This window comes from Mauremys reevesii, linkage group 1 (genome assembly GCF_016161935.1).
Source record: "Mauremys reevesii isolate NIE-2019 linkage group 1, ASM1616193v1, whole genome shotgun sequence".
NCBI lineage: Eukaryota > Metazoa > Chordata > Testudines > Geoemydidae > Mauremys > Mauremys reevesii.
The window spans coordinates 83179031-83205391 of NC_052623.1; the positions used below are offsets into that span (position 1 = coordinate 83179031).

Here is a 26361-nt window from a genome sequence, read left to right on the forward strand (position 1 = left end):
AAAGGTCAGATGAGCTCCTTTATCTTCAGACTATTTTGTTTTAATTCAGAGACTGAATTTGGCAAGGAAAAAAACTAAGAGGTAGGAAACCTACCGAACAACCAGGGACGTTGTTAGGATAAATACATTGAAGATTGTGTGATTCTCAGTTACTGTGATAACCGGAGACCTTTTAACCTTAACTTGCTTGTTTCAACCATGAATGAGTCTTAGACCTCAAGCCTGTAATAAACTCAATATGGGTGGACACCTGTGCATGTGTGGATGACCTTGATTTTAATGGGGCTTGATGCTGGGGTCCATCTATGTTAAACTCATAGCAGGATTAGGGACCAAGTCTGAAGATTTCCCACATTACTGCCAAATCTCTATCTAAAACTTTATTCCATAGTCTAACATTCAGCTATAATTAGAAATATTTATTATGTGTTCATCCCACAATGTGGGATGGAGATGCAACAAGCCATAGTTCTGTATTTACACACAAAAACAGGCATAGTTCCTGCCCCAAAGAGACAGTCTAAAGAAGACCAAAAAGACACACAGCAAGACAGATCAGAGGAAAAGAGAATAGGAAACATGTAAGGTATGACCAGAGGGTGATTGGCCATGTCCCATTAATACAAAGCTAATGACAATAACTTTTCCCCCCTAGAGTAGTTGATGCTACAGGAAAAAGAATGTTGGGTGAAAAATACATTCAAAGTTCTCTGCTGCCTTTCGCAGAAGATGAATACAGTTTTAAACTGCGGCTTTATTGTTTGTTGGCAAAGTGACTGCCATGCAGGGACTGAAAACTGCAAGCATTGTCAGACATACTTTTGAAAAATTGAACTCTTTCCTGCACAGGGGATTAGTTTAAACTTTTTTATAGCATTCGTTTTTGTGATTCTTTACTCCACTCTTTACTGCTGCTTCATCTTGTGTTTGCTTTATGAGGTTATTATTTTTTATACATAGCTCAAGTACAGTCTTTAATAGGCTCAGAGAGACAGGTATTTGAAAATCTAAGTGTAATAAAAAGACAAAACATTTATTAACAAGAAGAGATATGGTGGGAACCTTTTTGCTGCTTCAACGCTCAGCTCAGTTCCCAATGAAGTCAATAGAAAGATTCCTATCAACGTATATGGAGTTGGATTGGGTCCCTAATTAAGGAAATACTGTCATTAATGGGGGAAGCTGTGATTTAATGGTCTGAGGACAGACTGAGAGTCAGAATACCTGGGTTCTATTCCTGTCTGTACCATTGTATGACTCAGGAACAGATTTTGTTCATTAATTTTTACTCAGTCAGAAGTCCCATTGTAACTCATCGATTTTAAAGCCAAAAGGGATCATTGTGATCATCTAGTCTGACCTCCTACATAAAACAGGCTATGGATATTCCCTTAATTAATTTCTGTTTCAAGCCCAATAGCAGTGGTTGAACTAGACCATATCTTTTAGAAAAACATCCAGTCTTGATTTCAGAATTGCCAGAGATGGAGAATCCACCATGACCCATGGTGTGTCATTCTAATGGTTACATTCCCTCACTATTAAAAATGTACCTTATTTCCAGTGTGAATTTATCTAGCTTCAACTTCTAGCCACTGGATATTGCTATACCTTTGTTGGCTAGATTACACAATCTTTATAATAAAAATTTTGATCCCCAGGTTTTATAGACAGAAGAAGTCCCCCTTAACTTTCTCTTTGTTTAAGCCAAATACTGTGGGAGCCTCAAGGACCTCAGTGTAAGGCATGATTTCCAGTCCTTTAATCCAGTGGTTCCTGAACTTTTTTCCACCAAGGACCCCTTTGGCATTTGCCTAAATTGCCTGGACCCCTGTCATTTTTTACACATAAGTTTTATGTTACTATTATTTATTCTATTAGTTTAGTTCATTATTTAAAAATATATTGTAATTAAAATAAGACTTGCAAAGGAACCAAAAGTAAACAGTTGGCCATTATTACAAGGCATCACCTCACCCTTATTTTCACTTTAACTAAAATTATGATTGTGGTGTAATTCTGAATGAGCAAGTATCGGTGCTATCAGAACAGTGGCACTGGAATGCTTTTTATAGTGGGGGTGCTGACAACCAGTAAAACTATTCCAAAACTTTTTAACTCCTGCCCCACCTCCTCCAGCTGAGGCCAGGAGCAGGGCCATGTCTCCAGGAAGGGGGGACACAGACAGGGATAAGGGGGCCGAGGCTGGGGTCATGGCTGGGAGCAGGTGCAGGTCAGTAGCAGAGCCCTGCGTGCAGGACTAGCAGCTGGGAATCCTGCGTGTGGGGCTGGGAGCAGGGCCAGCTGCTGGGACCTCCAGGCCTGGGGCCAGAAGCCATGATGCGGGACCCCATGTGTGTGGCCGGGAGCATGGCCAGCAGCTGGGACCACACCTGCAGCCCAGAGCAGGGCCAGGAGCTGGGACCCTACGTACACAGTGGGCAACCCAAACCCCACATAAAACCTGGGGGTGCTGCAGCCCTTACTTCCCGTGCCCATGTATCAGAATGCCCCTGCCAGCATGGGAATGCCCCTGTCAGCGTGGTCACGGCATGTGAGATGCTACACTGTGCAACGGATGCCATTTTGAGAACAAAATAGTGTCTTCCATGTGGCCAAAGTGTCAGAACACTGTTCTGGTCCACAGTAGAATGCCTTGAAGGAACAGAACTCTGCATAATCCATGATGGACCCCCAAGAGTCCAGGAACCCCACTTTGGAAACCACTTTAATCTTTCATGTGGCTCTCCTTTAAACCTCTCTAATTTGTGAACATCCTTCTTGAATTGTGGACACCAGAACTGTATGCCATCAGCAGTCACACCATTGCCAAATACAGAGGTAAAATAACCTCTCTATTCCTACTTGATATTCCCCTGTTTATATATCCAATGATTGCATTAACTCTTTCTCCTACACTGTCACACTAGGAGCTCATGTTCAGCTGGTTATCCACCTATGTCTTTTTTTTTTTTTTGCTTCTCAAGATAATTCCCCATTCTGTAAGGATGGCCAACTTTCTTTTTTTTTGCTAGATATATACATTTACACTTGGTTGCATTAAAATGCATATTCATAGAATCATATAAATGTAGGCTTGGAAGAAACTTTGAGAGGTCCAAACCCCCACCCCCCACCCCCATGTTGAGGCAGGGCTACATATCCTTAGAGTCTTAGACCATCTCTGACAAGTGTTTGTCTAACCTGTTCTTAAAAATCTCCAGTGATAGGGTTTCCATAACTTCCTTTGGAAGCCAATTCCAGTTCTTAACTACCCTTGTAGTTAGAAAGGCTCTCCTAATATCTAACCTAAATCTCCCTTGCTGCAGATCAGACCAGTTACTTTTTGCCCTATCTTGAGTGGACATGGAGAACAACCCATCGCAGTCTTCTTTACATTGGCCCTTAACATATTTGAAGACTTATCAGGTTCCCTCACAGGTGTCTTTTCTCAAAACTAAACGCCCAGGTCTTTAACCTTTCCTCCGAGGTCAGCTTTTTAAACCTTTCTGTCATTTTTGTTGCTCTCCTCTGGACCCTCTCCCATTTGTCCACATCTTTCTTAAAGTGTGGTGCCCAACAGTGGGCATAGTATCCCAGCTGAAACCTCACCAGTGCTGAAAAAAGTAGAACAATTCCTTCCCGAGTCTTAGATACGACACTCCTGTTAATACACCCAGAATATTAGCCCTTTTCACAACTGTACCACATTGTTGACTCATATTCAAATTGTGATCCACTATAACTGTCAGATTCTTTTCAGTAGTACTACTGCCTACCCAGTTATTCTCTATTTTGTATTTGTGCATTTGATTTTGCTATCTAAGTGTAGTACTTTGCACTTACCTTTATTGTATGTCATCTTTTTTATTTTAGACTGATTCCCCAAATTATCAAGTTACTTAGAATTCTAATCCTGTCCTTCAAAGTGCTTACAACCCCTCCCAGCTTGGTGTCACTGGCAAATTTTATAAGCATACTCTCCACTCCATTATTCAAGCCATTAATGAAAATATTGAAGTGTACTGGATCTAGGACAGACCCCTGCATGACCCTACTAGATATATCCTACCAGTTTGACAGCAAACCATTAATAAGTACTCACTGAGTACAGTTTTTTAATCAGTTGGCATCCACCTTATAGTAGTTTCATCTACACCACATTTCCCGGGTTTGCTTGTGAGAATGTCATGTGGGATCATGTCAAAAGATTTACTATAAAAAAAGGTCAAGCTAAAACACATCTAAAGCTTCCCCTTTATCCACTAGGCCAGTTATCCTGTCAAAGGAGGAAATTAGGTTGTGTGCTTGCACCAAATTTACCAAGCATTCTTGGTCACTGTATCAGAGACCTGTCCTATTCGTTACTTAACACTCCCTCAATCTGTGTCACCTCAGCAAACTTTATAAGTAATGATTCTGTTTTCTTCCAGGTCATTAATGAAAATGTTAAATAGTGTAGGGCAAAGAACTGAACCCTGGGGAGATGCCACTAATAACACATTTGCTCAGTGATGATTTCCCATTTTATAATTACATTTTGAGACCTATCAGTTAGCCAGTTTTTAATCTTTTTAATATGTCATAGTGATTTTCTATCACTCCATTTTTTTAAAATCAAAATGACATGGTACCTAGTCAAATGCCTTATAGAAGTCTAAGCAAAATACACCAACACTATTTACCTTTATCAGCCAACCTTGTAATCTCATAAAAAATCAAGTTAGTTTGACCAAATCTATGTTAATTAACTATATGAACTTTCTTTACTTCATTAATTGAGTCCCATAATGGTCATTCCATTATTTTGCCTTGGATCAATGTTGTGGTGATGGGCTTTTAATTAATTGTAATTAAACAGGTTATCCTGCTTACTGTTTGTTTGTTTTTTGTTTGTTTCATTGGGTGTTGTAAGGTGCTGCTAAACCAGAGCTAGGGGATTAGACTCAAGCATTCAATCTTCCTGTTCTTCATGTATCCCATTTGTAAAATGGGGATATTAATACTTACCTAGCTCTGTAAAGGGATTTGAGATCAATGAATAGAAAACACTATATAAGTGCAAAGTATTATTTCTCTGCATTATTATTGTTATGTTTAATGACAGTCATTTCAGTTTATGATAATCACAGAACAACAGTAAAAGAAAGATTAACATCTCAGGCATATAGAACCTACATTTCTCAAACCTGTCTTACAGCGTGGACCACTAGTCGGGTTGGACATTATGGCAAGTTTCCAGGTCTTGAAGGCTTCAACTGATGAGGCTGTTCTTTGGAGCATTTTCTCCTTGGGGCAGGAAAAATTGAAAGATGAACAATTAGATGGCTGCACTGCTCTGAGCTGTGTGCCCTGATTAGTAGATTCTATCTGACACAGAGGCATGTCAGTGCTTGCAGTGGTATCTGCTCCTGTCACTATCAGCATTCAGCAGGTGACATTATGGAGGATAGAACTCAGCTGAGATGCCTAAGGAGTTAAAGGGAGCTGGTTGAGGGGGAAAATCGATATAACTGACAACACCAACAACAAAAAGGCTGAAGTGTGTAAGCAAACAAAAGAGGGGTGGGGCTGTTGGAAGTGATGAAGTCAGTGTACCACAGCATGGCTACTGCAGCTGGATCAATTCTAAGATAAAAATAGCTGCTTGTATCCTCTGCCTCTGCAGTTCTAGTACAGATATCTCAGCTAGAGAGCCAGACAATGTAAATCTTCCTTCTTTTCCAAAATGAGAAAGAAACAGATACCCAAACCAATCAGAGCTAAACAGGATGTTCAAGAAAATAATCTTTCTCTATTTCTCTGTGCCCCACACTCCAATAATCCTAATGATATTGTTACCACTACTGTGTTACTTATGGTGTGTTTAAGGTAGTGCCCACACATTAACTTGTCAGGGACTTCCCACACATTCTCTGCCCTGAGTTACTCACAGCATAAGGACATAGAGAAATGCAGACAGAGGGTAAGGAAAGGGGGAAGAGCACATAGGGATTTTATATTTATGTAGCATCTTTTATCCAAGAAGTTTTACTGACATTAGTCTTAACTCCCATCCTGAAGGAGATTGGTAATTATTTTTTGTATCCATGTTTGGCTGGGTAAGGTCATGCCAAATTCTGATACCTTTATTGATGCTGAATAGTACTTTACACCAGGAGTAGTTCCAGGAAAGTAAATGAGAAGTACTTCTGGTGCAAGATGTAAGTGTACCACAATCTGGCCCCTAGTGACTTGACCAAGGTCACACAGCAAGTCAGTAGCAGAGGGAGGTAATAACAATATTTCAGATGTACTGTAAAACAGTAATTGTTACCCAAAGATGTCAAAACATTCCACGAATGTTCACCTTCAAAACTCTGCTATGAGTGCAGGAAGTGTCATCTCCATCTTACAGAAGAGTGAGCTGAGGCACAAGTCTCCTCCACAGCAGAGCCTTCAGGATCTTCATTGTCCAGTGGAGCTCTGTGGTTGAAGAGGAAACATGAAATTCTGAGGGCAGAACCCTTCAGCAATGATCATGTACCTGGGCCCTGCTCCTGTGTACGCAGAGTCCAAAACCTCATCCCCCAATGATATATATATATGGGAGCCATATATGGTTGGTTAAAGAACCTGTAGAAAGATTATAATTTTTAGTAATTTTTAAAAACCTCTTTCATAAGACTGCCTCATATGTGGGAGTAATGAACTAGTGCAGCCTTAATTTCCACTGACAGATTTGGCCCTAAATGACAAATCCAAGATCACACAACAAGTAAGTGACACAATTGGGAATAATACCCACATTTCTGGATCCCAGTCCCAGGCTTCAAACGAGAAACCCAAACTTGCTTCCTGCCACTAGGAAAATGGAGGGAAATTTGGTGAAAATTTTACCTGCTCATGAAAAAGACATGAGCAGGTAAAAAATGAAATTGATTTTCAACCTCTCTGTATTATTTTAATGGGGTTCCAAAGAAAAGCTTCACTTCTACCATTATAGTTCAATCAGAAGGCAAAGTCCTCACTAAGGTCAGATTCTGACAGACCTGCATATATATATAGCTGGGATATATGTGTGTGTAGAGTTGGGAAAGGGTGAGAGAGGAGGGAGGGATTGGGACAGAAAAGGAGAGTTCACAAGGGTCCTTCTCCAACCTTCCATACCCCTGTACAAATGTAGCCAGACTTCAAGAACTTGTCAGAAATGTAGTCACAGCCACATTGTGATGTGTGTGCCAAGCCACAATGTGGCTTTTGAGTTATGGTGTCAAAAAGACACAATGTTTATAGAATGCATGTTGTCACAATGAAAATGCTATACTACCTAAGATTCAAGAATGTGGTGTGCTATGTATTTATTATTGGTAAGAGGCAGAACTGCAGTCCATAAAACATGTTCATTAGGGGGTGGAGAAAGAAAATGAAATCCTCTCTGTGTTAATTTGTAAGGAACTAGAACATAAGAATGGCCATACTGGGTCACACCAATAGTCCATCTAACCCAGTATCCCGTCTTCCAACAGTGGCCAAAGAGTAAGTGACTTGCCCAAGATCACACGGGCAATCTGTGGCAGAGGTAGGCACTGAATGCTGATCTCCTGTATCTTAACATAGTTCTTTAAACACTAGGCCAGCCCTGCCTTTCTACATTGTGGATGAAGCAGAACTATGATTAGCATGGTTAAAAACCTGCATGGTTAAAAACTGGACTGATCAGTTAATCAGGAGTTGTCTAGTTTAATACTTGTGTAAGACAAAGAGTACGTCCACACTACCCACCGGAATGGAGGGTAGCGATCGATCTATCTGGGATCGATTTATTGTGTCTCGTCTAGACGTGATAAATTGATCCCCGCCACGCTCCCTGTCGACTCCGGAGCTCCACCAGGGTGAGAGGCGGAAGCGGAGTTGACAGGGGAGCTGCGACCGTCGATCCTGCGCCGTGAGGACGGGAGGTAAGTCAAAATAAGATACGTCGACTTCAGCTACGCTATTCTCATAGCTGAAGTTGCGTATCTTACATCGATCCCCCCCTTCCCAGTGTAGACCAGTCCAAAGTGACAAACACTGAGCAAGTAATGCTGTGGCTATAACAATACCTGCCTGACCTGAACTTCCAACCCTCTCACATTCGCAGCAGGCCCAGATTGTCCCATCCCAATTTATCTCATGGCTAGTCAATGAATCTGCATTATACAATACAGAAAGGCACACCATAGACTGCAAACATCCAAATCCTTTGTTAACAATACTTAGCATTTATAAAGTGCTTTACATCTGTGGAGCACAGTATAAACATTAACTAATTGATCAGCTAACAGTTGGCAATTTAGTTCATCCCTAAAGAGGGGGTGAAAATAATGTGCATATGGAATAAGAATATAGTATGTCACAAAGGACACTTCACTCCTGTATTCTATATTGTAAGTCACTCTACACGCTAGTTATTCCCAGCAATAATGGTAAAAGCACCTACATGAGTATATAACTTTTCAGAAAGGCCATGGCCATTTAGGAATTTAGGGTTGTCATTATGCTACACCAGGGGTCGGAAACCTCTGGCACATGGCTCACCAGGGTAAGCACCCTGGCGGGCCGGGCCAGTTTGTTTACCTGCCGCGTTGGCAGGTTTGGTAGATTGCATCTCCCACTGGCCGTGGTTCATCATCCAGGCCAATGGGGGCTGCAGGAAGCAGCACAGGCGAGGGATGTGCTGGCCGCGGCTTCCCGCTGCCCCCATTGGCCTGGAGCAGCGAACTGCAGCCAGTGGGAGCAGCGATCCACCGAACCTGCCGACGTGGCAGGTAAACAAACTGGCCTGGGCCACCAGCGTGCTTACCCTGGCGAGCCGCGTGCCAGAGATTGCCAACCCCTATGCTACAATCTATTCTAATTGTAGCATCATGGTGGCTGGAGACAGAGTTTAGATCCTCCTGCTTGAAATGCACAGGTCCCCACTACTTAAGCTATATAAAAATCTCTACAAACTCTTAGCAGTTTAAGGCAGAGGTTCTCAAACTGGTCTGAGGACCACTTGCAAGTGGCCCCTGGACAGCTGGCTGGTGATATCATATTCTGTGTGCAGTGTTAACCATTCAAATGCATTAAAATAAATGGGAGGAAAGGTAGTTCTCATGACAGTAAAGGGAGAAGTGATGTTCTACAATACAGAACTAATCTCCCACTTATTTAGCACTTCACATGGAAGCACTGTCCAAACTCCAGATATTAACAAGCAAAAGGCTAATTGCTGCAATTGTTGTTACAAAAGTCTGGTTCTCTCCATATACAATGGAGTGGTAAAATACCAATGAAAAGTTATGTGCCTGATCCAAAGTCCTGTAAAGTCACTGGCTGTCCTTCCATTGATCTCAATTGTCTTTAGATCAGACTCCAAATATTGATACAAGTCAAAGCAATGACATGACTGTCATATTTTCAGGGGTCTGTGACAGGGTGCTTGATAGATCCAGGAAGTTCTAACCATTAGAGACTGCAGATGGGAAATAAGTGGCAGACAACCCTAAGGCAAGAGAGAACAATTTTTCTCCATCTTTCTTATGGCATCCTTTCAAGGAATTGAAGACCGCTATCATGTTCCCTCCTTAATCTCATCTTTTCCAAAGTAAACATACTCAGTTCCTTCAGCCTTTGCTCATGGCTTGCATTCCATCCCTTTGATCATCTTTGTCATTCATCTCTGGATCCTTTCCAGTTTCTCTACATCCTTTCTATACATTGGTGACTAAAACTGGGCACAGTACTCCAGCTGAGGCCCAACCAACACCTAGTAGAGTAGTACTATCACCTCCTGTGACTTGCATGCTGTGCCTCTGTTAATGCAACCCAAAATATACTTTATCAGCTAAGAGACTGTCAAACAAGGGCGGTTTCCTTCTAAAACTCTCTCTAACTAAAGCGAAAGGGGCCAAAATGCTGTTAAAATGAATGTCTTACTTAATATTTTACATTTCAAATACTGTAATGGTTGTTCCTTCTTCTCTGTGTCTTTACAATATTAAAAGGACTTTTAATGGTGTTTGCGCCATGGTACTAAACAGACTGAGGTCTCTGTATATCAAACCCCGACTCTTATTTAACACTATTTAAGGTCGGATAGTGACTGGCTTATGTTAACATCTTTGGTCAATTTATTCCATCTAAAATAATACAATACACCCCAGCTGAAGACTGCGTCTGAGGGGTGGGGCCCAATACCACTAGCTATGCAGCAGGTGCCTCCCCTCAGTCCTCTGCTCAGGTGCGTAGAGGCTGAGTTTCCTTCCCTGGGACAGACCTCATCTCACATGAAGACAAACAGAAGTGGTGTCGGGGAGGGAGAGGCATACTCAGCACAGCAGACAGCTCTGATGAGTGTGTCTCCTAACTGCCCCCAAAGACTGGGGAGCGGGGAGCTTTGGTATACTGAGAGTCCCGTGTGAGTTATGCTTAGGGCCCAGAATGCTTTAACCCTTCCCGGTCTTCTCCATACACCTGGGCCTTTCCCAAAGTTCAGATGGGGTGAATCTGGGAGTTTGGTTTGGGCCCATTCCTAGAATATATAATACACATTTTTTAAAATAAATTTTAAAAAGACTGATTAGAAATACCTCTTAGTGTTGTATCTCCATTTAGTGAGGGCCAGATTCTGATACCTTTACTCATGGTGAATGTTGCCTTACTCCATGAGTAATCCCATTGACGTCAGTGGATCTTCTTGTGGCGTAATGTACTATTCAACATGCTGGCTCCCTCAGTGGGGCATCCAATTTAATGGGCCTAATCTGATGTTAACATACCTGTTTGATGTTCAGTCGCTCAGATATCACTGTGGTGAGTGTGTCGTAAATTTCAAAGGTAATTTAAAAAGAACCCTCCCTGTCAATGGTACTGTTTATATTAGTAAAGGCTGCAGGATCTGCCACTTATTTCCCATCTTCAGTCTCTGATGGTTAGAACTTCCCATCAGTAAAGGGGCACAGGATGTAACCTATGGAAATATATGCTCCAAATGAGATCCCTGCATTCCTCATATGTATACAGTGGAGGAAGAGATCCCAGCCTAGTCTCAACTGACTATTCACAGTTGATCCCCAGGGGAAAGCATCACTATTTTAGCTGTGTACACTATTTCTCTGCATTCACTTGGCTAATTTATAGTTTTTCAGACCATTTTTTCAGTTTATTAGCCAAGAAGGAATAGGGACTTCTCTGTGATAAGCCATAAGGTTTTAATTTAAACATTTAAACAAAAGATTTGACAAGGTAAGGAAACTGTTTCTGTGCTTGTGTCATTTAAATAAAGATGGTTAAAAACAGCATCTTTCTTCGGCATAGTAAAGTTTCAAAGCTGGACTAAGGCAATGTTCAGCTGTAAACTTTTGAAAGAACCATAACATTTAGTTCAGAGTTACAAACATTTCAGAGTTATGAACAACCTCCATTCCTGAGGTGTTTGTAACTGTATAACCTTACACACTTGTGCAGTGCCTTGTATTATTGTGTGCCACTCCTCTGTGCATAGAATCATAGAACTACGCCTGGAAATGACCTTCAGAGGTCATCTAATCTATCCCTAGTGCTGACGCAAGACCAAGTATAACAAGAGCAAGTATGCCAAAAAGAGTCTACGGAAGTCATTTACAGGAAAACTACAAAGCAGCAACGGGTGCCTGTGACTCAAAGAACTTCCCAATGCCAGAGGGCAAGGGGATCCCCACTCTGTAGCCATGAGTCTTAGTTGGCCTCACCAACTGAGTGTACCCAACTCACTATTGTCATAATCCATTTCTAAAAGGAGTGTGTCATGTATCACATGTAAATTGGTAACACACTGGTCATGGATATTATTGCATGGTGTATGTACAGGTGATATATGAAAAGTTATAAATGTGCTAGAAATATGTTCTTAAAATGTATTTTGTCTAAGGCGGGGTGAGCCTTAGACAAAGGAATATGGTCGTGCCTGCTTGAATGTATCTCAAATTAAAATTGAGACAAGAGACAATGAAAGTATATTTACATAAAAGATAGACAAAACCATCAATTAGTGAGTGGGGGAGACAGCCACTTAGGTATCTTGACCAGGGGAGGAGACTGCAAAAATTAACATGGCATCAGATTCCTCATGGATACAGTAAGATGAGCTCCCAGGGGTTCAGGTTCCTGACTTTGAAAACTAAGATAAAACTTTAAGGATAAAAGCAGAGAGAAAAAGCCATTTGGCATCCTTCACCTGAAGAGACAAAGAAACTAAGGGGCCTGGGTCAGGTCTGTTGTGGATCCTGTCTAAGAACTGGCCAGCCATCCTGGAAGAACAACTGTGGTGAGAAAACTATTTTGAACAAAAGGCTTTAGTTTGCTAACTTGGGTTTTAGTCTTAGAAGTGTATTTTACTTTTGTTTGTTTGTACCGTTTCTAACTCAATACCTTTTACTTGGTATCACTTAAATTTCTGCTCTTTGTTAATAAAAACATAATCTTGTTTTATTACACAATCACCTCAGTGCCGTGTTTCAAACCAAAGAGTAAAATCCTCAGCGAACCAACAAGCTGATGCTGTCTCTTAAAGGAGCAGCACACTTGATAAGGTTTTGAGATTGCGACAGTGACCGGGTTGAGCACTGCAGAGGAGACTGTTTTGGGGAGAATCAGGGCTGGAAGGGCTGTTGATGTGACCTGGTGGAAGCCAGGGTGAGGTTATTGTGCTGGAAGCAGGCTGCTGGTGTCAGGGCTCTGAGCCAAAATTGCACAACACAGAAGCAGCCAGGATTACAGGACAGGCAGTGCCGCAACCCCTTACAGGTCTCCCAATTATCACAGTACCTAAACAACACAGACTGTGTAAAACACAGCGTAATAGTGACTATTTGCTGGTTTATGTAGGGCTCCTAAGCCTGCAATGTAGCTGACTGCCTTATTGCTTGAATTGCGCCAAAGGAAGGCTGGGCAACATGCATGAGTGCAAAGTACAAAGAACATTCATTTTAGCCCCCTTTTTCCTAGCAAAGCCCCCAGGAGCCTTTTCTCTGCCTCCTGAATTTCTCAAGTTCCTGCAGAGGTTTTGCCTCAGCATCTTTGCACCTTTTCAAGATCTACAGGAGCTGAGGCAAGGGCTCTTGTGGATTATTCCACTCGATGTGCAAAAGGGCCAAACCACGCAGACTTTGCAATGGGAGGGCTTTCTGTATTTTCTCCACTCCATCACTAGGCATGAGAATATGCAAATGTGTGATGTAAAAGCCTCCTTAACTTTTGCACATCTTGACTCTTCAGTGCTTAACTGTGTAACCTTAACTGTTGTCTCAGTGAAATATAGTCAACTTCTAAAATATATTAATAAATACATTCTCAATTTGGGTGAGGTAGAAATGCTTGTTTTTGCCCTGCAGTCCTTTTGGTTCCACCCAGGCTGCTCATGCATTCACATTCTGATTACATCTGTCGGTGTCACACTCTTGATATTTTTGACATTTGTGCTCTCTAGCCCAAGCTGTATATATTACCTTAAAAACTGACATGGCATAGATTAGTGTGTTAGACTACCAGAAACTGAATTACTTCTCTACTGCATTGACTGTAGAACTGTTGTAATCATTTCAGTTTGTTTTCTCACACGGGCTGCATCTGTACTTAAGAGCCAGATTCCACCCAAACGTGCCCCAGGGCTGGTCCACCTCTTCCCTGGTACCCCTACACAGTAAGTAAGCATAGGTGTAGTCCTTGAATTCCCTGATGTGGATACACCCTATCGTACAAGATACAAAGGGACAAGGAGAGGTAATGAAGGGGACGTGGCTGTGCTCTGCCTTCCACTGTCTTCCAGCTGCACCCCCTGAAGCAGTATAGCAGTGGCCGCATTCTCTGTGCATGCTGGGAATCTCCCTGAGGTAGAATTCTTCCCAGAAGTTCAACACCTACTTATCCTGATCCTGCTGCTGCTGCTCTGTGCAGGCTGCTAGAATAATCAGAGGGCTGCTTTCACTTACGCTAGGCTACAATAGCTATGAGTGGTAGTAGATGATCGGTACAGTGTTGGGCTGTCCCAGCCATGTGTGATGGCCTTTGGGGTGAGGCGTGGGAAATCCAATGAATGAGGGGTTGCTTCATTGATGCCCTATAACCTGGGGTGCCATACAATGCTTTGGTGCTGCAGCTCCCAACCTGAGATGCTCACAGCCAGCCTACAAGCATGCAAGTCACACCCTGAGTGTCTGTGTACTATACAGCCCTGCAGCCTGTCTACAGCCTCATGTCAGCTTCCACTAGCCTCGGTTACAACCAGAAAGGTGACCCCAACACACTCCCAGTCCCAAATTTATCCAAAACCATGTGTTCTATAATGTCCAGTCCTCTCCTGGACAGCACAGAGAAATAAAGCCCATTTGTACCTCTAAAGACACAAAAGCATCTCACAGCTTATTAACTTAACTGGAGTCGTTTCACACTTCCATTTAAACACAACACTGAGTTGGTTTACAGTAAAAATAAAACAAATGTATTAACAATAGGTCATAGTTTAAGTGATGCTAAATAAAAGGAATAAAGTTAGAAAGGGTTACAAGCAAATAAAAGTGAAAACACACATCTAAAAGTCTAAAACAATCAAGCAAGGCACAAGCTTTGTTCAAGATCTTTTTTCTCACCTATATTCAGTTTCCAGAGACTTCAGCCTGCCCTTGGTTGAAGGAAACATCTTTCTCAGCTGGCAAGAGCTCTGTTTTCTTGTGTGTGTCTAGTGATGGATGCCAAAGATGGCTGATGTCCTTGCTTATATCTCCGAGAATTCAATGACTTTGGTTCAAGAGGAAGGATGCCCTCATGCTGTTCTTTCCTTCCTGTGGGCTTCCGATCCTCCTGTATGTAAATGGGATTCCAATGTTTTGATTCCACCATGCTTAATTTATATAGGAGACAGGTAAATAGTTGCCTTCTCTCCTGTTTGGTAAAGAACCTGTTTGACCACAGACTTTAAAACATATCATTTTGTATCCACATTTCTTCATATACTGTTAATACATCCGTTTCACAGTTATATTAAACACCAATGTGTCATATGCTTTCAGAAAAGACCGCACCATATACTTTTATAATACAGTAATGTTGTATAAAACCAGTTGATTCAATTGCTTATCACTTGAGATTCAGACCCCCAGTCTTTATAAATTAGTACACCTTTGAAATGGATTCTTCTGAGGGTAAACCCTCAAAGTAAAGTTTATTCAAGCTCTGAGGAAGGTGACATAGAGTCTGATGGTGAAGGAAACTCCATGATCTTTCTTCCCCCACTTCTGTTTGCTGAAATGCAAACTGTGCTGTTTCCTACCATCTCCTCTCCATGCTGTCTTCAGGTCCTGTTTACTGCTTATATGTAAACTGAGGTAAACATACATTCCTGTGTTTAGGATAGACCTGTTCAACAACTGCCCCAGCACACTTTAGTCATAATTCCAGCATATATTCATAACTCAAAACATATTGTGTGCATACATCATGCATGAATATTAATGATCAGTGATTTATTAGTTTTCATATGATACCTCACAAGGCATATTTTGTACAAAGATTACTACAACCATGTGTAGAGATGCCTAGTGTCACACTGTGTCACTTTTCTTCTATTAGCAGCAGAGAGGATGTGTGGTTAAAGAGTCCCTACACATCATCTCTATGCCATGGGGTATGTGCGTGTGTGTGGGCGGGGAATCAGCCTTCCACTGGCCTGTAACTTCCTGAGCCAGTTAAGCCAAAGACAAATTATGCCAGTGTAGCAGTAGAAAGAAGACACATCTTTCCCCAAATTTCAACATTCAGTGCTCCTTCTATTTTGGCTCTAGTCCTTTTCATAAAGGACTTATTCAGTAAAACTCTTAATCCTGTGATTAACTTTAAGAATGTGCTTGAATCCATGGACTTCAGCAAGACTTAAGTGCTTTGCTAATGTGAACCTAAAAACCCTTCACAAGAACTCATTTTTATAATAGCTTTACTTGTTTATAATACTGGAAATATTTCTACTCTGTTCATATTTAAATAAAACGGAATAGATTGTTTTTGCTCAAACTTTTTTAAAAAATTGCCTTGAGAGAAACAATGCCTAGCAACATTCATTCTAAAACTTTCCACTTTTTGAAAGTTATAAGCACCTAAAAACAGATTGTTAATATAGTCTAAGCATTTCCACTCTAGCTACTCATGCAATTATAAACTTTGCAAAATGTTTAAGACTCTTTGGTAATAAAAGGCTCCATGTAAATGTAAGATGTCATTGTTTAGTGAAAATCTTACATGAGAACGTAGTATAAGAAACTCCAAAAGTAACTTTGACCCCTCTTTGTGAAAATATTCCTTTAAATGAAAGCACTTGAATGAGCTGGTAATTTGAATGACAATATTGTTTCACACCTTAAGTAATAGAATAACCCAGGGGTCGGCAACCTCTGGCACGTGGCTTGCTAGGCTCGCCAGGCTCGGTCCAGTTTGTTTACCTGCCGCATTGGCAGGTTCATCCGATAGTGGCTCCCACTGGCTGCGGTTCGCCCTCCCAGGCCAATGGGGGCAGCAGGAAGCCGCAGCCAGCACATCCCTCAGCCCACACCGCTTTCCGCTGCCCCCATTGGCCTGGGACGGTGAACCGCGGCCAGTGGGAGCCGTGATTGGCCAAACCTGCTGACGTGGCAGGTAAACAAACTGGCCCGGCCCGCCAGGGTGCTTACCCTGGTGAGCCACGTGCCAGAGGTTGCTGACCCCTGGCCTAGAGTGTCTCCTTATTACTATTATGAAATGTACATATAAAAATAAAGAAAACCAGTTTAATTCACCCAGACTGACTGGGTTTAGGTAGAAATATGTTGTCACTGACTGCCAGTCACAGAGTGTGTCCAAAACTTAAGCCATTTCATAGTACTATTTATAACATACACCCTAGGGGACCACTAATAAAGGAAAAACAGTGCTTTGTAATCTTCTACCTTTTCTTTTTTGCCAGAAGGCCCTGATTTAACTTTTATAGCTTTCCTCTATAGGACCCTGCATAGCTGAACTGCCTCTGTTTTGCTTGTTACATCCACATGTTACATCTTTTCTAAGTTTAGATGGGAAATTCTTCAGGGCAAGGCTTGGGTCTTTCTCTATATTGACACAGTACCCAGGACACTAAGTCTCCAATTGTGGGTGCTACCACAATACAAACAATTCATATTTATGGTGTTGTGTCCAGACAAAACAATCCAGTCATTTGGGGAAGGATGCCACAGTGTGATGACTCAATGTACCTAAAGAAACAGCAAATATTTTAGGGTATTGGCTGGTATTTGCAGATGACCAGCATTTTTAATTCTGATCCATGCAGATTCCATACTCCTGTATATTAATATATAATGGAAATCATTTGAAAAATGTTTCCAGTTTGAAGCAATTTACTCCAACTTACTGCAATCTAATGAATGCAGTCCCCAGTACAATGCTGTTAGTTACAGGAAATTGTTGCAAATAAATACGCCTTTTATAATGTGCTATTGTATTGCAGTACCAGGAACCTTTTAAGTGAATGTTACAATCTTGATAGATTTGCCACACTTCAGCCTGCTGTTAGTGACTGTAGAAATAAAGCAGCCACTCTTGGCTGGTGGTCTGGGAGAGGGTTTATTTGTAGGGTCTCATGTGATATAGGCAGCACTGTACTCAGCTGTGGCTTGGCACTAGCAGTAACCTTGGTTTCAGAGACACCTGCTTTTTTTTCTGGCAATAACTAACTTCTCTGCTTTTCAGCCTGCTAGATCACTAACAATTTGAACTGACTGCATTTGGATCAAAGCATTTTCTTTCCATGGACAAGACAAAAATATGGCAAGTATGACACTTTGAAAAGATACATAGGACAACTACAGTTATCAGAACAATTGCTTGTCGTCATGTCTTGCTGGCCAACACAACTGCTTGCTAACAGACTAATTGGGTTGTAAACTCTTTGGGAAAGGACCGTGGCTTCCTACAGATTGGGTATAAACATGAAAAATAAAAAGGCAACATCTTGTTGTACAAAGTCTCTCATCCACACTGCTTTTGACATTTTCACAGCACAGCTGTATAGACTGCTGCAATCAAAGCCCAGCTGATGACTCAAATTCTGAAAACCTACCTAATAGCAATATTTCACCTTTACATAACGTGGTATACAAATAATGGATACAGTGAGTTAAAGCAAGTATATCACTCACTTCAAGGACCAGGCTGATGTCATGAACCTTTAGATTATCCTTCAACTAATGAATGGCAGCTGAGCCTTTTATATTACCTCATATTCATCCTGGATAGTCTCTCCATATGTATCTAGAGGAGAACCTTCCTAATTAGTCCTAATGACTGAGAAATCCTTTGTAAATAATTGAATGTTGTGAACTGGTAAGTGACCAAACACAATGAATCAGCAACATTTGAGTTTATTTATTTAGAAAATGGTAGTGTACACAATTAATTATATTTCATAGTGTATTAGAGATGGTTTGGTAAAAATAATAGGGTCAGATTCTCACTTACACTACAGCCATTTTAGGCCACCCTGGAAGGGCAAAAGGGGTCATAAAATGGGCATAAATTAGTTTTACACCCACTCTAAGGCCCTTTTGCCCAGCCAGAATAGTGTAAAGAGGCAGGAGTGGTATGAGAATCAGGCCATAATGAAGACAGAATACAAGCTATATCTGTCAAATCTTCACTGAGAAGTAGGGAGAGTGCTGCAATTTGGTGGGAATTATAAAGTGCTGTTCTACTGTAGTTTTATTTCCATAATACAGAGGTGGTTGTTATTACTAAGGCCTGGTCTACACTAAGAATGGGGGTCGAACTAGGGTACGCAAATTCAACTACGTGAATAGCGTAGCTGAATTCGAAGTACCCTAGTTCGACCTACTCACCCATCCAGATGTGGCGGGGTCGAACTCCACGGCTCCCCCGTCGACTCCGCCATCGCCGTTTGCAGTGGTGGAGTACCGGAGTCGACCGCAGCGCTTCCGGAGTTCGAACTATCGCGTCTAGATCAGACGCGATAGTTCAAACTCCGAGAAGTCTAACTCACCGTGTCGACCCGGAAGATAAGTGTAAACCTATCCTAAGTGTTGTTTGAGTTCTGGTACTACCCTGGGGCCTTGTTGGTTATGCCTACACAGTCGCCATGAGTAAATCTTACAGCCCAGGTCAAAAGACTTCTACTAGGGGGGCTTGGAGCTCTGAAGCTCACCCCCACATCCCTAAGCTTGAGACCCTGAACTCCACCCTGAGCCGGACAGTCTGGCTATTTTTTGTGAGCTAGCGTGATCCTCACTACTACAAGTCTGTTGACCTGGGCTGTGAGACCCACTCCCAGCAGCTGTGTAGAAATACCCCTAGATGTCAGGGCCCCACTGTGCTAGGCACTGTACAAACATGGTAAGTAACGGTCCCGAGTCTGAAATACCTACTAAAGGAGAATATATAACAGTGGGCAAAAATAAAACACAAACAAACAAGTGAGCGAAGTGAGGGAGGGAAGACTGGGTAACAATAAAAGCAGGACATTTTAGCATAGACTAGGTGTGTGTACACAATTTGTAGCCAAAAAGTCATTATTTAAAATGTTGGTTGAACTTTGAGCAATAGCACGCCATAGATTTCCCTACCATCTGGGGACATTTAAATACCAAAATATCATTTCACAAGTACAGGGAGTAAACTGTTTCTACTATTGTAGACCCCCTAATTCAATGTGCTTTCATGAAATCCATGGGACAGCTCACCTACTTAAAGTTAACCATGAGCTTATGCACCTTCCTGAACAAGAGCCTTAGTATGATAGCAGCCTATTAAAGCACTTCATACAGATATTGGTGCTAGTCTGTCATATAGGAAGTCAAATCCTACAGTGAAGTGTGTGGTATAAAACCCTACATAGAATAGAATTACTACATCAGACCAGATTACATGGTTATTTTCTTCAAAGTTTTACCTGGCTGTGTACAGTTCTGCAAATAGATTCAGTTAGGAAATACATTCACCATTTACTATGATGTATTTATGAAGGAACTGAAAGCCTGACAGCAGAGGGATGTTCTAATATTCTCTTGTTACCTGTGACTATTTTTTCTCTCACATGTAGCTGATTATTTTGTGCTGTCTCTGGCAAACTAACTAGTCAGGGTGTGTCAACTGTGGAACAAAGGTTCACGTACATGGCTTCAAAATGTAGAAAGGGAAAGAGTTATCTGAACATTTTAGCATTGTGGCCCAGTGTATTTTCAGAAATAAGCTTTCCATCTAACAGGATGTTCAGTAGTGTTCAACCTGTATCTGCCTGATATCCCCCCTCTCTTCATGTGATGTTTATCACCCAGTAACAAGGATTTTCTGGATTTTCATCTGCTGCACAGAGCAACTAAGAATTTACACACGTTCATTGGCCTGATTTTCAAAAGCTCTGAGGTGCTCACAGCTCTAACAAGAGTCACTATGTTCTTTGAATACTCAACAGAACCCTTGAAATTACAGGCATTGTATTATGATACAATCTTGCACAGCAGTCCTGTGATTCATACACTGTTCACAATTATAAGAAACATGCAGCTACTTGTGGCCATCCATATGTAGTGAATAGATGACATACATCCTGTTCATTAAGGACAATATTCTGGCCTTAAATACATCCATGTAGCTCCTGTGGATTCAAAATGAAATCACCCTCCCACCATTAATTCTTCCCACTTCCAATGTGTGATGGTAGGCCTTTTGAGGGTAGGAGAATGAAGTTCAGTGGTTTGCTATCAACCACCCATTATTGGAGTCACGCCGTTAAAGGATAACAAAGTATGAAAAGGCAACCTGCATATCTGAGATTGCTCCTTACAATATTCCTGTTACAGCTGCTACTCTCACAAGAAGGGGGAGGAGGAGGGAGAGAAAGAAAGAGAGAGAGAGAGAAATCCTTGCATAACTGAGTAGCTAGGAACAGGTTCCCAGAGTAGAGGCTTATTCTGCCAAGCCAAAATTCACAAAGGGCCCGATTAAAGTCAACAGAAGCTGTATCATTTACTTCAGTGGGAATAGTGTTAAGTGGAAAGTAGTCTGTGGTTCTGTTGTCCAATACGTGCATCATTCCTTCTGATTATTGTGTAGTTTGGTTGTCAGGCCTTCATTTACTTTTTTATTTTATGCTCTTTGAAATTGAAGGTCTTTTTTTAAATTTTTGCTTAGGGTTAGGTATACATTATTACAGGAAATAGAATTCACTTTAGCTATGTTTGCTCCTCTTTCATGATTACGGTACTTTCTCAGAGTTTTCTGGCAAATGAATTTCGTAGAAGGAATGTCCACTGAAACTGTCAATTTATGGATAATATTTGCCATAAACAAGTTTTGAACTCATAGAATGTGAGTGTTTGCACTGAAATCTTATACTCAGCCAGTCAGAAAACAGAATTATACCAAGTATCCAGTCAAAATTAAACAGTCCAGCTCAAATTTTTCATCTCTGATGCCAAATACTGCCAATGAACTGCTCACACTCAATTACTAGTCCAATAATTGTAGGCTGGAATTATTTGGTGAATAATACACTCAAGTAGTGCATGAACATAAGGAAGTTGTCTGCTACTTGTGGACCAAACAACCAGAAGAAAGATGAATAAAGTGTTTGCTATGAATTACACTGATAACTAGTTATTTCTGGCACATGCATAGAAACATGGAAATAAGGGTTCTAGGTTCCCCCATTGTTTTTGTCTATAAAAAAATGTGTATATGTAGGAACTTTACACTTCTTAAGCACTAAGGGGGTAGGAAGACCGCCCCCGAATTTAGAGCGGCTGAAGTGGTTCCTACCCCCCCACACACTCGGTCAGGAGACACACTGATTAAGCGCCGACCAGGTGTTTACCACTGGAACACGCAGTGCATAAAGCACCAATCAGGAGAAGGGGCGAGAAGTTGGACTGAGTTAGTACATGCGCATAATAGGATGATTTATGTAACCGATTATAATAAAAGGACGTGGAAAACCCCCGTTCGGGGCGCTCCACTGGAACAAACTGACGGACTTGGCTTCATTTATTGCTACATGTATACACATATATTCCTGGATATTCTGAATGGTGACAACCTTAGATACACTTTAGAAAGAAATGTACACACGCCTAACACTGCGCCCACTCGTCGATCAAAAACCGTTTGATATCAAGGAAAGTACCAGCAGCATTGTACTGTAGCTAATGGGAGTATTTTGAAGTTCATGATATAGAATACCTGCCATCATTTGACACATTTAAACAATACAAATAGAATTTCCATATTTTTTTAACCGTTTGTAAAACTAGAATTGGGTCAAAGAGTTTGGCAGCTCACAAACAGGATTTCTGTACATTGGTATATACTATACATGAATCAGGAGGGTTTTTTTAATACTGTTTATGTTCACTCTTGAAAATTTAAGCACGGTGTCTGCTAGCTGACTGCTCCCTTTTCATCCAACCAGTTAATAAAAAAGGAAGAGATGTCCAATGCATTTTTATCACAAAATCAGGCCCAGAGAAAAATTGTCCTATGGTAGCAGATATAGATGAGATATGCCAATATCACCCTGTCTCTTCACAGCAGCAGTGGGATTCAGGAGATGGATGATAGCTGTCCTTTCCACTATCAGAGTTACCATTGCCCTGGATTCAGCAAAGTAATGCTGAAAATTCCATTGGCAGTTCCTGCAGTAATGGCTTCAGAGCTCTGGGAATGGTGATAAAGATGGAGGGTGGGATTAAGATAAACCCACAGAGGGCAAGCATGATGGGAAGGGTTGTATTTTCTCTTTTTGTAACATTTCCTGTGTTCTCATATTATTAATGAGACCTTGAGAACTAGTGCACTTTACCACTATCAGAAACAAAGACCAGAATGGCACATGGCCAAGGACCCATAAGCAAAACAGGAAACCACAAATGTCTGCAGGGTTTCTAGTGGTGTGAGAAGCAGGAAACCTGGATTCTATACCACACTCTGCCCTGACATGCTGTGTGATCCTGAACAAGTCACTTACTGTCTCTGTGACTCAGTTTCCTCACCTGTAAAGTGAGGATAATGGTACTTGTTCATCTTTGTAAATCATTTAGAGTTATGTGCATGAAAAGCAATGAATTATATGGGTCAAATGCTGCTTACACTGGTATAAATGAGTAGTAAGTCAATAGAACTACTGATGTAAATAAAAGTGGCAGAACCAGCCTTTATGTGTCAAACCTTCTGCATCTGTGGATTCTCCAGAATTAAGGTATTTTGACATCCTTCCAGAAACAGTCTCCAGGACTGATGTGATGATAGCAGCCTTCACAGTACAGCATCCATTCTGAATTACTGCCTTTGGAATAACTGAAAACAGCCTGGAGATTCTCAACCCATTTGTAATAGCATTAGAGCTGAGTGAAAAGACAGAATTCCCACCACATGAGAAATTCCAATATTTCAGCATTCTTTTTTATCCTCAATCAGGATGAAAAGTTGAAACGTTAACATTTTTCATAGTACAAAAAGTTCAGAGAAATGACTAAATGTTTTGTTTTGTCATTTTTGACTGACATGTACCATTTTGATATTCCCAAATCAAAGTGATTTGTTCTGGTTTTCTGAACCCTTTCTAAACTTTTTGGTTTGAGTCACTTCACCGTTAAACTGCATCTTCTGATGATGCTACACTGCATCATGGAAATTGTAGTTCAGGTGCCAGATGCTCTCCTCTGAGCCAGGTTCACTGGATGGACAACATCTGCTACGATGCACCCACGGTCATGTGACTCCCATGATACATCATGCAGCTCAGTTAGTCGGGAGACTTCTTTGTGTCATGGAAGATACAGTCCAGCCAGAGAGCCCAAACCCCAGGAAACAATGCAGACATGAGATGCTGAAACTAGAACTCCCATGAGACAATGCAGCCACATAGGGAAATAAAGTTTAATGTTGAACTGACTCAAAATGAAATGTTTCAGGTCATTTCAACAAACCCAAAATAAACTTGCTGAAAAAGTGATCATATGAAAACTATAGGCTATTGATTCAAAGTCATATGTGAGAACATAACCAGCAATTTATGGAAATGTCACTGAAGCAATTTTTTTTTAAATAAAGGATCAGTGTCTGTGTTAGGACTGAGTGAGCTACCCATGAGTCCCCTGTATCCCTTGCTATATTGTGAGCAGAACTCATGCTGTACTGTTTCCTTGGTCACCAACATAGCTGCTAATATCACTAGCTCTGCATTTCTATAGCTGGCCTCTCCTTGTATCTTTCTCCATGCACACACAAAAATCCATTCAGTCAGCGAACTGGATCTTCGTCTCTGTGGCAAACCAATAGGGCACAGAAATACAGTCTCTCATTTTGTTGTTGTGTCTCATCTCTGCACTCAGGCCCTAATTTAGGAAAACATCCTTACTCAGGACAACAGTGATCAACAGTCTTAACATTAGTTGTGTGTTTAACCCACACCAAAGACATGAATTAAGACTTATCAGAAACTTAGGTGCTGTCCTGAATTGGGGCTCCAGTCATTTCTGATCTTCTCTTGTACTTCATTGTGTTCTGTTGGTCTCAACAAGTATAGTTATAGGAGCACATACACTGAATAATGTCCTTTCATGTAGATTGTAAGTAGATAACTCATCATTTTCCTTTATGTATTCAGTGAGTTAGAAAGCAAATTTTAAAGGACTCACTAAAAGGCAAACCTGTATCTATGCAAATTTCCCCCAATGTAGGTTTCAGATGAGTGCCTGAGGTAATAGAAAATTAAGACACCACAGAAATCAAATGTACAGGCCTAGAAATAATAAAGATAAATAAAGTGTCCCTGATGGGAAGTAAATACAAAAATACAACATACAGACCAGCTTGCCAATTGCCTTAGATAATTAAATAGTATTACCTCAGTACTCACTATAGTAAATACACAGTAGGAATATATAGGAAATATTGCAAACAATGAGGTAACCTTGGCTATTTACCTAAGGCAACCTTAGAACATTTTTAAGAGTGATTACCATAATAGGTCAGACTCATTCCTGTGTCTAAAAGATACCAGATTCTTTCCGAGGAGAAATGATAGGCCAAGGTCATTACTAGCTGACACCAGTTCTGAGTTGGGTCCAACATTCTAAAATAATCAGCTTTTACAACAGTGGAAAAGTCAATTCAGGCTACCGTATATCCCCTGCTGGCCACATTTTGAGCATTTCTTATTAATGAGTGTAAGTACAATGTTGTAATCAATTATTGATATCTTGTTGCCCATGCCTGTGGAATGTAAACATTTTTCATTCCATCACAGCCACTAATCTGCTGAGGGATTTGTGTGTGTTTGTTCAGAAAACCTATATCATGTGAAAGCCACTTATCATAGTGTAAAAAGGAAGGATATTAGTTATTGTCATTAATGGAAAGCCTCTCATTTTTATTCATAAATGCTCATGAGGTCTAATATCATGCTGCTCCACCTGGCACTTTTAAAAACATTTGTTTGGAGGTGTCTGCATTTGTTTACTGAAGTTTCATTTGTTTGGCTTCAAATAATTTCATTCCTAAAGTCTGTATTCTAGATGGGTGAATGGCGTGTATGCAACTGCTATACATAATAAAAGCATTAGATATTTTAATTTTTATTTTAATTAGCTGGATATCTTTATTTTTCTCTCAGAGTATTTAATTGAAATATTACTGAAGTGATCTAGAAACACATTAATAATACAACTTCATTTCTCCCTTGTAAGGCATTCTGTAGATCAGTCAGTTTGGTCCTAATTCATCAAAGCACTTAAGCAAAGGCTTAATTTTAAACATGAGTAGTCTCACTAAAGTCAGTAAGGATTTAACTTTAAGCAAATGTTTAAGCTCCATTTGCTTCAATGGAACTGCTAAGAGACAAAGTTAATCCTGTGTTTATGTGCTTTGCTGAATTGGGGCTGCACTGAAAAGGGACTGTCTTATTCATATGCTTAAAGTTACTCATGTGGTTTCCTGAATTTAGGCCATTGGGAGGAATTTTCAAAAGCATTTAATGACATAAGCACAAGTCTCACAGGCAGTTTTAAAAATTCCACCTGTAATATTTGTATTCACTCTGAAAGTTATAAAGCCCTATCTGTGTGCTTGATATGTATTATGCTGCTGTGGGAAACAGATCACCACTTGACAAACATTGCAAATACATTTAGTATTGATTGTAAAAAGATCCAGGTTGATATATAAAACGAAAGGAGCAACCATGGTAGCTCTCTAAAACCAACAGAGATATTGTTTCTTCTACATACTTATCTGGACTTTCTTTCACGCTGAAGATAGGCATTGTCCAACTCACACCAATGCTCTACC

At 40.8% G+C, this 26361-nt stretch overlaps 1 long non-coding RNA gene across 2 annotated transcripts in view; it reads right to left on the bottom strand.

Annotated features, from left to right (window-relative positions):
• Nucleotides 1-26361, bottom strand: part of LOC120385008 — a 123413-nt gene that overhangs the window by 85669 nt on the left and 11383 nt on the right. Inside the window, exons 2-4 of one of the 2 annotated variants that reach the window (XR_005589203.1) lie at nucleotides 14631-14841; nucleotides 6350-6465; nucleotides 5179-5289 (exon numbers count right to left, since the gene is read on the bottom strand). This is a non-coding gene — a long non-coding RNA (uncharacterized LOC120385008). Of the gene's footprint in view, nucleotides 1-5083; nucleotides 5290-6349; nucleotides 6466-14630; nucleotides 14842-26361 lie in introns of those variants that run through there. The other variant, XR_005589202.1, reaches the window with a different exon arrangement.